The 15,070-nt window shown below is 42.8% G+C and overlaps 1 protein-coding gene across 2 annotated transcripts in view; it reads left to right on the top strand.

Annotated features, from left to right (window-relative positions):
• Positions 1-13,187: 13,187 nt before the first annotated feature.
• The window catches only part of ZNF644 (zinc finger protein 644), an 81,995-nt gene continuing 80,112 nt past the window's right edge, over positions 13,188-15,070 (top strand). The window contains exon 1 of one of the 2 annotated variants that reach the window (XM_072866941.1): positions 13,188-13,293. The gene's annotated coding sequence lies outside the window, so the exon portion shown is untranslated. The remainder of the gene's footprint in view (positions 13,294-15,070) is intronic. The other variant, XM_072866936.1, reaches the window with a different exon arrangement.

Here is a 15,070-nt window from a genome sequence, read left to right as displayed (position 1 = left end):
TTATAAGATCATTTCCTGTCTCTGCTTTTCACAAGAAATCAGCATCCTAGATCATCCTTGGAAAATTACAAAACTGTGCTATTGCTGCTGACAACATTTCACAGATTTCAGAATATGAATCTTTCAATACTGCAATGTCTTTACAGTAATATTGAACCTCTGGCACAAAAACATTTTTCTAGAGATAAGTGCTTTATTTGGCATTGTTTTGCTTCATTATTCATATTAGCTCTATGACTCTTCAAAGTCTAAATCACTTTCAGAAGACCAATTTGGAAGTCCTTATATGCTGAAGTGTTCTCTATCTCAGGAGAAGGAATGACTTTTCATATGGTAGCATTTGTTACTGTTCCATTTTTCAAATCATAATAATTGAAAGATCAAAAGTGATAACCATAGTACGTCTCTGTGGCAATAATTAATTGCAGATACACAATGACTATACTTCAAAACAAATACAGGCAGAAAGAGCAAATTAACTGCAGAATTAGAAAAACTTAGTCAAATCTGAATTACTTTTTTTTAATTAAACTTCCAAACTGAGGTAACTCAGAATTACTGCTATGTTTAGCCCAGCAATCCTAGTCATGTACATCCCAGTCACGTCCCAGTTCCGTGTCATGGTAAGATTTAAGAATGCAGAGTTTACCTCCTGCCCCTCGCCATCTTCTGATTTCCATGGAAATCAGATGGCTCTCAGGCAGGAACAGTGGTGTTGCTCCACAGATGCTTTATATGAATGGCCAGGGGACCAAAATCCCAGGTCATGCCCCAAAGGGTAAGTATAGACATAGCTACGAAGAGCTGTCTAATTGTAGTCATTTACCTGAATCGCCTTAAGTGATAAACCTAGTTTATCTGGACTCCCTGTGTAGACACTAGGAAGAGGCGGACACTGTCAGAAGATGATTCACCTTGTAAGTAGGGTGACTTGGTCTCTGGTGGAACTCACCAAATTACCTATGATGAAAGTGACCACATACAGTTACCATGGAGAAGAGGGTGTGCTGTAAATTCACAGCCAGCCTCACTGAATATTGCCTTTCTTGTGCACATGAGAGGCCTGGGTTCTTTTATCCACATAAGGAGCCAACTTTTCTAAGTTGAATAGTCTTATTTCTGTACAGCAAGAGATGGCTGTGCTCCAGTAATGTTGCTGCATGCAGCTTCTTTTCAGGTGCTGCCCAGATGATAAAACAGACTAATTAAATTCAACACAATAATGTCAGACAATTTCACTAAGCTACTACCAACAGACAAAATACAGACTAAAATACATAAAAACATTGTTAAAGTCTGAAAGGATCCTTGTTTTTAATTCTGCATAGAGTTGTAACATTAAATGGTGGCTTGAGTTTGAATCAGTGGGATTGTATAAGTAATTCTTTGGGGATACAGCAGAATACCACAGACTTTAGTTTGGGGATGGTTCTATAAAATTTACATTATAAAAATACTGTTTCCCATAATGGAGTAGTGAAAGAAAATTCAATGTGACAAGAAGTCAGATTTTACTATCTTACTTGTCTGATTCTCTGTAATAAAATACATGCTCATACCTGCTTTTAATTTAACTTCAACTTCCTTATATACTTCCTTGTCCTATCACATATATTGGTTTCAGAATATAAACTGAGGTCAACCGTATCTGTGCCTGAAGAAAATGCAATATGCTCTCAAAACCCATGATCTTCAAAAGTTGTTAGCAGAAAAAGAAGTATAGTGTTTAAACATGTTGCCAGACATGTTTGTGTATAAGATACGTTTATAGCATATAGAATACTGTAAATGTATTGTGACATCATTTTAATTGTATGCAGCATGTCTCATGATCATTTTAATTACGTAGACTTTGTTCATGTATTTGAATACTTCAAAGGGTTAAACATTACAGTAATTGTTAAAATAGTAACAGCAGTTGTGACAATTCAGACTCCTGTTATTTGGGTGTATTTTTGCTTAGATATACCTTCACAGAATAGTTACGTGAGGTATAAAAGTTGGTGCTCTTAAAGGCGGTCAGCATACTGATAAAGAGTGAACAGAAGTCACCATATGGAACCAATATGCACCTGAAAAATAGTTAAAATCGGTCATTTTGTAGAGCACAAATGATACCTCTCTAAGGCATCATTATGACAGAATCAGTGGTACCTCCTCTAAAAGAAAGGGTCTTTTGCGTTACCGCTTTATGTCACCCCTCCTGCTTTTTATGTAGAAGCAAGAGAGCAGTACCATGTCAGTTGTTTTACTGACAGAATCTTTAAATTATATCCATGAAATGAGATCCATGAATGCCTGCATTTTGGTTTTTTTTTTCTAGCTCCTTTGCTTAACAACAAAATAGAAAAGCAAGTACTAGTCAGGGTAAAATTCACATCCTGCGGAGGACCAACAACATTGAATTTATTGAAGGCTTACATGAGAATAAACTGAGGCACGCAGAGTGTGCTGATAGCTTCCAGTGATGAAGTTTAGTGTGAAGAAAATCAGCTAGAAAAAGGGCAGTGGTTGATTGGCTGGCACTGTTCAGCTGAGATAAGGGCCACCGCAGTTGAACCATGTTTCTGTGTTTGTTCATTAAACCTGTATGAGATAAAATTGTATCTGTCCAAGCCCTCACTTTTCTCCCAGTGTTGTAACTCTTGGTCTCCATGTGTTCTTGACAGGTATTTCAGATGAAGTGGGCTGGGGTAAGGACTGCATCCTCCTAAGCGATAGGGGCCCTGGGGCCCTTTTGTCCCCTGTCTTTAGGCAGTGCTGATCACTGTTGCTCTTCCCTGTGGTTCTGAAGTGACTGGAATAGCTGTGCTCCTGCTAACCCGCAGTCCCACACTGCATGTCCTGTTCTTAACAAGAGGTCCCAGTCCAGACAGTTGATACCAGTTAGGGAGAGTTGTTTCCCAATTCGCTTTAGTATGCTGCCTACCACTCTAAAACACTACACTTCCGTTCTGGTCTTGTGGGATGTGCTTTGAGTGTTCCTGAGTCTTGTCCTCCTGTGGCTTTTAAATTGATTGCTTCCGTGTGACAGGACTTGAGGGGCACATCTGATTGGTGCTGTGTGAAAACATTGCACGTTTTGCAGAAATGCAGTAGATTATACTGGCTGGACATACTTTGTATAAAGAAGGTATACGTTCTTTCAAGTATAATAAAAGTGCCTAGATACAATAGCAAGGAATTTCTTCCTGTATTTAACATACACTACGTGGAGCTAGCATGTAATGATGATACAGACTGTCCTTTTGATTGATGCTGCATGGCAATTTCTACATTTTAGATAGCTGAGCGTAGGGGAAAATGCAAAACATTTTGTTTTGAAGGCTGTAAGGGTATGTTGTTTATATAAATGAAACAATGTTGCTTTTGTAACTGTGAAACTTCCTATTAAAGGATGCATATAACTTTCAAAATAAAAAGATGCCTGTAACTGTAAATGGCTATGATATATTTGCTGCTCCCCCACCCACTTAAGAGGCAAAACCTATTTATGAGGCTTTATTAAGTGCAAATAATTCCCATGGCTTCAGCACAGAAGAAACAGCTGCAGAATATAGTCTGATTTGCATATAAATGACATGATTTCTGCTCAGAAAAGGATATTGAAAAATATATATTTCTACAGTGAAAACCTGATAGTCACACATATTAAGGTCAGCTTGTGTAACTTTTTTTTTAAGCTGCTGCATGTTGGTACCTGATCACACTTCCAGCTAGATTCAGGCTCTATCAGTTGTGCCCACTATGAAATTGTGAATTTCTTCTTTTGAGCTAATTAAGCTATCATTTGTAGAAATAGATTCCAAAACATTTGTCTCAACAGTTTAAGCACTTAAAATGGCTCAGAATATTTATCAATACAAGTGGGCAACTCCAAACTTGGCACTTTTCCTTACCTTCAGTACTGTGAACTTGTGATGCGAGGGAATTCCTATTGTTTGGGTAAGACAGAAAAAGTTCTACTAACTTGCTCTAGTCACTTTAATAAATGGTAGGATATAATTAAAGCAGACTCAAGGATTTTATTTTTCCTGTCCCAGATAACCTGAGGAAAGTATCTTTTCTATTAAAGATAAGTTCATGCTTCTAAAATTTCTGCCTGACGTAGGCCACCACTGACCAATTGAGATGCTTGGCCAAAACAAAAACCAAGTGTTTCAAAGCTAAAGCTATATATGCCATTTTATCCCAGTTGTTGCAGCTCACTGCACAAATTCTCTAAAATACAATCTTTATTTCAGTAGAAGTTTAACTCTAGTTTATTTTAATAATGAACTGTCTTCGATGTAGTAGTCATCTAATGGCTGAACTCAGATGTTACACTGTTGAGCATGGCTTTGGCACCAATACTCATGCAGAGCTTAGGCACCAAGCAAAGCCAAGCTCCACAGAACAGACCCCGCCACTCCCAGGCAAGCTGGCAGAGCTCCCCCAGATCCTTGAGGAATACCCTTGGGAAGTCAGCTAGCGTGAGAGAAAGCGAACACAGGGTTCCAGTCAACAGCTAGCCACTCCCCTCCCTGAAAGGCTGTGACTGTGACTTTGCAGTGGAGTGTTTGTTTATTGACAGGCTCCTGCTGCTGCTTAGATATATCCTAACATAAAGGAAAGATGTTGGAGAGCCAGGCAGTAAAGGGTTTGGGAGAGACCTGCCAAAGCTTGGTTTTCAAATCCCTGCTTCGCAAAGGCCTTACTGAGCTGAATGCCACTGCCAGAAGTGATAGGTTGTCTGTTCAGAGGGATTGACTGGCCACAGTGAATTGTCATTAGTCTGAATGTCTCTTGAAGAGAGAGGCGTGATACTGTTTAGCAAAGAAAAAGTTAAAGTAGTGCTGTCTAGAAACTTGGATATGCAGGTCAGAACTTCCTTTTTAGCAATTTCTTTTGGTTTATAAGGGCTATTAATTTGTCTGAATGAAAGTGAGGCAGTAGATTTAATTACTAGGATTCAGATTTATTTTTTTATGGTTGTGGTGTAATATTTTAGCTGTTGTAGTCCAGACTTATTAGGTTACTGGGTACAGGAAATAAACGTCTTTTATCCCAGGGCTCCATTCTTGTGTCCTACATGTTATGCTTAGAGGAGGTTTTTCTGCCTAGCTGGGAATTTCTACTCAAAGAATAGTCACCCAGCAGCTGGATCATTAACATTTTCAGTATATCCTCAATTATAAAGATTTTTAGGCTCTGAGGTCAGTTGGGTGGTTTCTAAAAATTGTACTGATAGATGTAAAGGGAGCATTCACCAAAGCATCAACACATTATCAAATAATTTTATTTCAAAAGTATGGCAGTAGAAGTGATTAAGAAAGTGTGGGGAACGAAACAGATCTCCTTATCTTGTGCATCTCACAGAGGTGCATTTCAGAGACTGGAGGCTTGCTTAGTGAGGAAAATAACCTGTATTGGGAAGATAAGAGGTACAAGTGGATCTCTCTCCCTCCCCTTCTCTCGGGTGTGATAGTCTCAGGCAACCATATTAGCAGAAGCTTAGATGCATTCTTAGCTTCCGCAACAGATTTACCAAAATGACAGTGCATACTGAGGATGATAGTAATAACATGGGCAGTGTGTTCCGGAAGAAAATTAAGTTGGCATCTTGGAATGGTGGAAAACAGCTTCGGATAAGGATGTGGTTCAAGAGAAATTAGTCTCTGTCCATAGACTTTATAGCAGCCAATCAGAACTGCTCTTTCAGTCAAGCAGTTAATAATACCTCGGCACTGTAGCTTAAGGGATACAATTTTCAAAATTATTGTAGTGTGGGACCGATAAATTTCAGCACAAAGAAGGCAGTATTCCATATAATTTATCTTAGATTTCCATCTAGGGTATGTTCTGACACTCCGCATGAAAGTCAAATTGTCCATGTAAAATGGTTTTCAGGTGATAAGTTGACCCCTGGGGTTTTAGTAAAATAATAGATTCAGAATTCTATCTGACTCTCCAATCTATAAAAGCTAGTTATCAGCTGTTTGAAGGATTTGATAAGAAGGAGGGAAAAAAAAAGAGCTTTTGTATAGTGACATTTTTCTCATTAATGGGGACAATGTTAGAATCACAAACTCCTTCTGGATTTGGTAGTAAATACTCTGCTGACATGTGTTTTGGGAGGTGGTGGTTCTATGCGAGGAGTGTATGTGTCTAATCCTCTGTGATATGCATATGGAACAAGGAATATTTCTAATAGACACGTAGAGCCCTTCAAAAGAAGGGCATTTACTGTGCCACCATCTGGCCATCATTTTTAAATGCATTCTATCACCAGAGCCTACCTCTGCAGAAGTTTTGCTGGTGAATGACTGTCTTATGGTGCCTAGAGAAGCACTAGAAGAATAACAACATAAACATTTTTCCTGCCAGCATTCTTCAGTATTTAAATATAGTGCAAAACAAATGGTAACCTGAAAAGAAACAAGGTATTACTTTAAGTTCTTGTCTGAACACTCTTAGAGAACCTGCTATAATTTTTTTCTAGTTTTGGTGTTTTATTTAATTATATTTTCTTGAGAATACTTATAGGTAGTTCCACTGTACCATGTGGCTTCACTGTCAGTTTAAGCAGATCCAAAGTTGGGTAGAGCCTTTGTTGCATTTTGTTTTAGTAGATGGGTGTATCTGCATCTACATGCGTATGAAATGCAGCACTAGTAAGTAATGGGGGAAAGGTAACAGTAAGATAGGACTAGTCATAGTGATAGTAGAAGAAGCTTGCCTAAGAAAATGCTAAAAGCATGTTTATGTTTAGTGCAGTTGAGTGTCCCTTTGAATTTTGAGCAAAGAAAATACCTCCTGCTTTTTAAAAACAACTATGCTCAAGAAAACGTGACTTTTCTACAGTCTGTGTAAACAAAAAGGATTGTCTCAAAGTAAAAACCCAAGTCCCTCTTCAGTTGTTCTTCATGTTAACCACTGTCCTGGATTTTTCCCTGCTTGTGTCTGTGATTAACATTTAGTTCACTGCAGAAGTACTGCCTGTTATACTCTGTTGCTGGGACTTTTGCAGGGGATGAAGAAGGCTGCAAGGAGGGTGCCTGTTTGCCTCCTGCCTTCTGGGTTACTGGGGGAAGAGGCAGATGTCTCCTCCTCTGAGAGGAACTGAGCAGTGCTCAGGGTGGGGACATCTGGCACTCCCAAGTGGGGTAGAGAAGGGAAATGCAGCGAGCCAAGATCTTGTAGGCAGTATTGTGGAGGAGCTGGGATTTTGCTTGTGGGACAGAGCCAAGCTTTAGCAGTGACAGGAGAAAGGACAGTTCCACAGAGCAGGCTGAGTGGTGTCTGTGGTGCTCTGTGAACCGTTTGGAAATTTTCAGATTGGAAGTAAGACTGGAAAGAAAGATTTACCCTGCAGTGACACAATGGGGAGATTAATTTTCAAGCTTTTCTATTTAATCTAGCTCTCCAACAGAACAGACTTCTCATGATTTAAAGAATAATTCTGTCCTGCCATTCTAATAACACCTGCTCTTAGAAATCTGGATTCTGTGGGTGTGTTTATCGGAAGGAAAACCTTCTACCCAAAGACAATCGCTAATTGAGGGTCCCTGCGGATAGGATCAAAAAGAGCTAACTACTCTTAAACCTTGCCTTTTTCTGGTTTTGTTTGTTTGGTTTTAGCTTTACAGAAATAATTGGGTGCTGGTTCTGCAAGTGGGTAAGTTGTAACAGATGTGGGACAGGCCTGTTCACTCACTTGAGTGAACTCCTGCTTATTCAGGTATGTATGAGCTCTACCGAAGTCTGCTGGAGTGTGCTCAAAAGCAAGGTGTCTGTCACATTCTTAAAGTGCTTTTCTTCTGGAAGAGCGGCTCTGAGGACCAGAAGAGTTTATGAGTAACTCTGACTTCTGCTATTGACTGGATTTAATCTGCATTAACGCTTTCCAAAGTAGCTGTATATTCTCCTTAGGGTTGTCAGTCACTTGGTTTTAAAATGTGTCATCCAATTTCAAGGTTTCAGGTGTTAGCACTGAAACATTTACTTATCCATTGAGGTAACTATCAAAACGTTTGTATTTGTGGCCCCAGTTAATTGTAGGCTACACCTTTTGATTACTTGAAGCCCTGTGAGAAATTGTTTCCTTTTTTGGGGTGGGATGATGCACAGAAGGAAGTACTTTACCGGTATTCCTCCATACCCTTTATGTGTTCTGGAAGTGCTAGGCTGAGACAGTGTCAGGTGCTGTAGCTCCGTAAGTATTCACTGAAAAACCTCTGACTGCCATAGGTAGAGCTGGTGTCAGACATGGAAACATCATGATACACGCCTGCAAGGAGACTTGCAGGGCTCTGGATCAGGGAAGGCACGCAGAGCAGCCATGTGTCCAGCGTCAGCCTCCTCAGAGCAGCTTGTCCCGGGACAAAGACAACAATCCATTCCCCCAACAGGGTAAGATTACTAAGGAAGCCTCTCATAGACGTGTTTTTATGAAAAAGTCCCATAACTTTTAATGTGGGAGTGGGGCATCTGGCCTAACACTTTTAATTCAATTCATCTTGTAACTAAAAAAAACAGCAGGAAGAAATACTGGACAAAGTATTGCCTCCTTCAGAGGCACATTTCTAAAGAAATCATCTGTTGCTTACATTAATTACTGAGGCTGCTGGAGCAATGTAGACATGTTAAGTTAGGGACATTCCTCACCTTCATTGTCTGTATTTTGCCCTGTCTCTCCTATGGACAAACTTTATGCAGATGCCATGCCTTCTACTGCTAGACAAGGTTGTGCTGAATGGCCAGACGTTTTGGAAGTTAGTATGACTGGAACATGCTTCTGAAGACACAGGAACCTAACCAGTAATGAAAGTGCTCACTGAGAGTGCAATTCTGTGCTAAGCATGTTCTGGCAGAAAGGCTTGTTGATGCTGCTGAGCTCCGTTCCTGCCCTGTGCCACCCAGCTGTTGTGCCAATCCAGTTGTTCTGTAGGGTTGTTGTGTGAAATTAGTTAAAACAAATGTGTGAGTAATCTCCACCTCCCCCCCTTGAGAAGCTTGTCTCATCTCTTAGTAATGCTGTTATTGCTAGAAAAAAGTGCACGCGTGCAAAGAGCAAAGCCGACTAAAATGTTATCTTTCACAGTTGTATTTCACTCATCCTTAAATTGGAAAATAGCGTTTGTTTCATGTACATGACAAGTGAACTACATAACATTAATAAAACAGAGATCCTAAATCCTGCTTGGAATTGCCATCGGCAGCTATTAATGTCTTTCAATTGTATTTTTTATTTGTAGCTTAGTAGTAACTCACCAAGATGTAGTTCTGCTTGTTAGCTATAGAGGAGGTTGAAAGTGCTTGGGATGCTCCAAGATTTCACCCCAGCTTCACAGCCTTCCACATTGCCTTGAAACGGCGCTGGGTTTCGTATCTCTAGCGAAAGAGCTGAAAAAAGGGCAGCCTTAAATTTACATTTCCAGTTGCTATGCGGATGGACTGGGAAGTGAGCTCTTTGCCACCAAGTGGAATCGGTAATGTCATTTCAAGCACTGGCTAAATCTGTAAACATCTGTGCCTTCCCACAGACTCTGACAAGAGATTTCAGAACATATTTCTTTAAAAAGGCCACCGAGGAATACAACCCCCAGGATGCACCGCACACTAAGTGTTTTAATGCGGTTTTCACACAGGCCTCATATCGGACGTTCCCCCGCCGTAAAGACGCTCACAATCGCCGGCCTGAGGCACATGGAGGAATCGCCCATCTGCCTTGCAAAACCTGCACGCGGAAACGAGCCAGCATTTATCACGGCGATGCTGCGCCGTCCCCTCCCTGCCTGCAACCGGGCGCTCAAAGGCGCTGCCGCGCCGCGCGCTGCCAGACAACCGCTCCCGCGCGCGGGTGCGGGGGCCGGGGGCGGGTTCCGGGGTTCGTTGCCCCCGCCGCGGGGGGCCGGGCCGGGCCGGGCCGGGCCTGGCGCAGGCCGCTTGCCTGCGGCGGGGGCGTCGGCGCCGCGCGCCGTTTCCTTGAGCCCCCTGTCTCGCGGCCGTCGCCATGGAGACGGGCGGGCCCGGCCTGGTGCTCGGCGGGCGGGGCCCGGGGCGGCCGCCATCTTCCCCCCTGCCTGCTAGCGGGCCGCCGGCCCGGGGCGGGGTGCGTGCCTCGGTCCTGCTGTTGGGTTAAATTAACCGGTGGCACTCGCGTGTTACCGTGCCCTCCGCCTTGGTGTTAGGAGCACCGGGTGCAGGGTGAGTTTGAGGTATTGCAAGCTCGTGTTGTAACCGACCCATGGTGTACTTCACTGTATTTATCCAAAGGCCTTCAGGTCACCGCAGTGCGACACGGCAGAGCTCCCAGTGGGAAGGGGTGCCACAGAGGCTTGCCGGCAGGCACCCTGGGCTGCCACCGCTGCCTCCCAGGCCTCTGAGGGACAGGCTGCCTGGGCGCGCAGCTGGCCTTAGGCAGGTTTTTGTGGACTTAAAAGAAGTGGCCCTAAATACTGGAAAAGACACCATCCCACCGATTCAGTCACTGAAGGCCATGAGAGGTGAGCTGGAAATGGGTTAATGCAGGTGGCTGTTGAGATGGTTTTTAGCCCTTCTGATACATTCAGCAACTGCTGCCCAAGTCAGACATAGTGCCAGGGGTCACTCGTACAAAAACGCAATTTAAAAGCAAAGGTGCTGACTATACTATACCACTGGTAAGAGCTGTAATTTTAAATGGGGAAAGGCCTAAGTAGCAAGATGGCCACTTAAACTGTGGCCTTGAAATGCGTTTTAACAGAATTGATTGAATCATTAAATAAAGGACTGACATGCTGCAGAGGGAAGGTTAACATACCATCCTCTCAGGGTTTTTGCAGACAAGGGAGTCGTGTGACCCACCTCAGAGCGGGAGTTCCCTGATGACTGTTTTGCTTTGTCATTCTCGCCGATCGGGTGCAAACACAGCCAGCCAGGAGGGGAGGGCCACCATTTTGTCACGTCCTTTTCCAGCCACTGCATTACAGTCACTGCTGCTGCACAGAACTGTCTTCGTGTGCATTTCCTCTCTGCGCAGAGCCCATCTGTGTGTCTGCCTGCCCCCAGCCAGCCGATCATCCTTTATCATGTGGAAAAGCAGAGAAGGAAAAGTGCCTTTTCTTTAATGCAGAAATAGGTTATGGGATTTTTTTTTTTTTTGCCTCAGAATTTATTATCTCCTGAAAAGGAAACTGCATGCTCAGAGCAGCTGTTGGGCTGACCTCCCGTCCCTACATGTGCGTCCCCAGTTGCATGCCGGTGGGGGGAAGGGAGAAGTGGTAAGACTTTGCTCTGCTCTGTCCTGTCCTGACCTTGCTGGATTTGGCTCTGCAGCTGGGGGCCGAGTGGCCAGTGGTGACTCTCAGCCTGGGGAAGGCTTGGGTGCGCCTGCAGTTGCAGGGGGGCTGCACACAGACCCTTCCTCTCTACAGGAGAGCTGTGTCAGCAGGTGGACTGGTATCTATCTTCACATTCCCTTTCAGAGTTCATAAGATGTTAACTTTCGAAAGGGAGGTCCCCCTTGTGTATTTATGTCAGTGATTTTGGGTTCTAAACTATTCATGCATGAAAAATGACTGTAGGAACTGTATACTCCCATGTGTGAATAATGACTACATGGGAACACAGATTACAGGAGTTTTGCACTGAGACTGCTGCAGTTTACACGCTCTCTTTGGGAACGTAATGAAACGTTTTTAAATGCTGGTGCATGTTAATGCATTGATTTCACTCAGTCTTTTTTTTTGTCCCTTTTGGATTTGTTCAACTTAACAGCTAGTGTGTCTCATGTTTGCTCTAAGATATGCCTAGCCAATTAGGCAAATTAAAAAATGCATGCAAAAATATGGAGCTGTGCACATGTATCAGGTTTGTTATTTATTAATAGACTTCAATTTCCATACAATAGCCTCCTTTTTTTTTTTTGCTTTGGCTCAATGGGTAGTTTATGCCAATTACATGTAGTTTAACAGCTTTAAAATCTGTTTTTGCTTTTCTTATGCATAAAGACATGGATTCTGTTTCAGGTTTTAATTAAACTCTGCACTGACTTTAAAGATTCTATTGTCCTTTTCATTTAAATAGGATTTTTGTTAGATGTTTAACAAGACCTCAGTGGGGTAATAAATCTAAGCAATTGTCCTTATTAGGAGTAGATTATCCTCAAGAGATGGAAAGTCACAGAAGTAACTAAAACCATTTGTAGAGACTGAACTAAGGCTTTTTCTTCCTAAACATTAAACAGACTTGCGAATGACTTGCTTGGGCGCTCAAATTAAATTAAATGATATTTTGTTTATTTTTCACATTTTCAGTGTAGGCTATTTGCATTTACTTAAACTTTGAGTTTCATTGAGCAAAATTCACTCCTGGGTAAGGATCCTTACTTTCAGTATACAAGCTGTAAATGAAACTCAGTATATCCTGCAATTTCTTTTGTTAGTAACCCTTGCGACACTTGTAATTTATAGGGCGCACTGACCTATAAATTCTTATAGGTGAGTGTATTCTTAGAGTGTATTCTTAATTCATCATATTTGCCACAGTAGATGAGTCCTGGCTGAAGAATTAGTCTTGCGTTTGTCCCACACTCCAGCCAAGTAGAAGAACTGCAGACTACATAGCAGCGTGCAGCTTGTCCAAAGATCTCAGATGCTGGACTAAAACCACAAGTTCTTAGTCAGAGAAAACTTGCCACAAAACCAACAGTTCTGCCTAAGTTTGGCCTTCACGTGTTTACATACTGCTAGGAGGTGAAAGGGGATTTGACTCTAATGGTTCTTTTTGTTTCAGCTGTTTGCTTCATTTGAGGGTATTCTCCATTCTGTAGGTGCTCAAGCCTTGCTTTGTTCCCGGTTTTAATCGTAGGTTGGCTTCTGATGGAACATGGCCTCCTTTACACACAGAGTCAAATGCTGTGAATTTCTGCCGTATGTTTAATTCCCAACTTTGTTATACACATTGTAGTGCAATTTTATAAGCATCCAATTACTTGGAAGCTCCATTTTCTGGTGCCAGGTTCGAGACACTAATTTCTAGGACTCAGTTCTACCCAGAAACCAACAGGCAAAGGCAGAGATGTTGCTCAGGGACATCCTCACAGTAAGACGTGTTGTGAGACAGGCGGGTTTTTTTCCCTGGCTTCAGTTCCTGCGCTGACTGAGCTGCTGCCCTCTGCAGAGCACGCTGCAGGAAGCTGGACTCCAGGGACACAGCTGCACGTGACCCACCCACGTCCGCCTCCACCGGGAAGGAGCCCACAGTCCTGCTCAGCAGATGAAGACAAACCCCTTCTTGGTTGCTGCAGCTGCACCAGCTCTCAGCCACCAGGTATTTAATGTCTTGAAGCTCTCCTGTCTGTGGGCTCCTCTGTCCCTGTCCTGCAGGCCAGCGTCTCTGTAGAGCCTAGTACTGTCAGCCTCCAGTCTGCTTCTGCTACCCACATGGTACTCTGCTATGTTTCTCTATTAAGAGACTTCACCTCAACCCTTCTTGTCTTCTAAGTGACACTGTAGTGATACTTTGGGGCAGAAACAAGAGGAACATAGCTCATAAATATTAATTTCTGATTAGACATTTGCTGCATATTCTAGGCAAAATTGCAGATTTTGAGCCTTCATCTCCTGCTTTCCATATCACTCAAATGGCAAAGATTTTGGCATGGTTAAGTCACAGAGGGAGGTGGAAAATCTGGTGCAAAGTGAGACAATGTAGTTCTTCAGCATCATGGCTTCTCTGTGCCCTGATAGGAAACTTAGAAAAATAGAAGGTGCTGATAACAGATAAGTCACCTGGTTGCTGCTCTGCTTTTGGCATAAAGCCAGGGGAAAGCAGGGGGAGGAAATGCACACCCTGGCTTTTAGACTCGGATTGCAACTCTTCCTTCCTCCCAGTGTAGTGCACATTGATTGAGTGGCAAACTGAGGCTGAGTCCTGCTGCCGATTTAACTTTTAGTATGACTCAGTGCACAAGATTATGAAGCAGCTAAGAGTGCTCAGCCTTTGGGACAGGTTGTGGGGGAATTAAGAGATTCTCCACAATACAATTGTGTGGTAATTGGACCTGATTTAGGCAATGCCATATCTCAGACAAAATCCATGGAGCATAGTTTTGTTCCAGATTCTCATCAGCATTTGGGATTTTCCCTCTGTTTTCTCCAGCAGCAGGGCTGGGAGCTAATCTGTTCTTGGCTCTGCAAGGTGAGATTGAGAGGGCCCAGCTCTGCACCTGCCCAGAGATATGCTTCTTCTTTTTCTTCTTCCATCCAACCCTGTTTCTGGGGACACAGGCTGTAGTCACAGGCAAGTGCTGGGGCTCTGTGCCTGCAATATGAAGGTGAAAATGTGTATGAGAGAAATGCAGGGCTAGCTAAATGGACTTCCACTGCTGGCTGATGTGCATGATCTGACAATTAAAAGGATCCCTTCTTGCCTTGCACTCTGAAGGAACATGTGTTGCTTTCCAATGCCAAGTATATACCACAGCATCAAATGTGCCTAGATGCTATTTGCACGTTGGCCATGCGGTGAGCTAGCAGCATTCTGCTCTGTTCGCAGCAACCTCCCTGGAGGGCGTGTGGGCTGCTCAGAAGGTTGGGGGGGTGGGGTGGTGGTACCTGTGCATCACAGGCGTGAAAAGCTGCCCTCCTTCTGCCCTGAGGCACAAACCTGCTTTCGCTCTGTGAAGCAGAGCAGAAAAGCTGGGGTCCAACAGTGGTAGGTATCCCTGAGTATCTGCAAGATGAAGGTGGCGTGTGGGTATAAGAAATCCAGTTTGCTTCTCAACGCGAGTAGGTGAGGTTTGGGTGGGAAAGTAATGGGAATACTAAATGATTGCTGCTAACACTTCCTAAGATGACAGCAAATCTCCTCTATATTAATGTTCAACTTTTGAGACTAGATTGAATCTTACTTTATTAAAGAAGGTAGGAAGCCTAGAAGCAGCTCTTTAATCTTCAACTGGAAAATACAATTTTAAAATCCATTATCTTAGGAATGCAATAATCAAACAGTAATAACTGTTGTTAAACCTACTTTGAATGTTATTTAAAGTACTTCTTAGATGGAAACAAAAATTGATAGAATGGTGTCAGGTTCACTTGGACAT

Source organism: Ciconia boyciana, chromosome 7, assembly GCF_034638445.1.
Source record: "Ciconia boyciana chromosome 7, ASM3463844v1, whole genome shotgun sequence".
Lineage (NCBI taxonomy): Eukaryota > Metazoa > Chordata > Aves > Ciconiiformes > Ciconiidae > Ciconia > Ciconia boyciana.
Note: the sequence above shows the minus strand (reverse complement) of the source record. Positions and strands in the feature narration are given on the sequence as shown.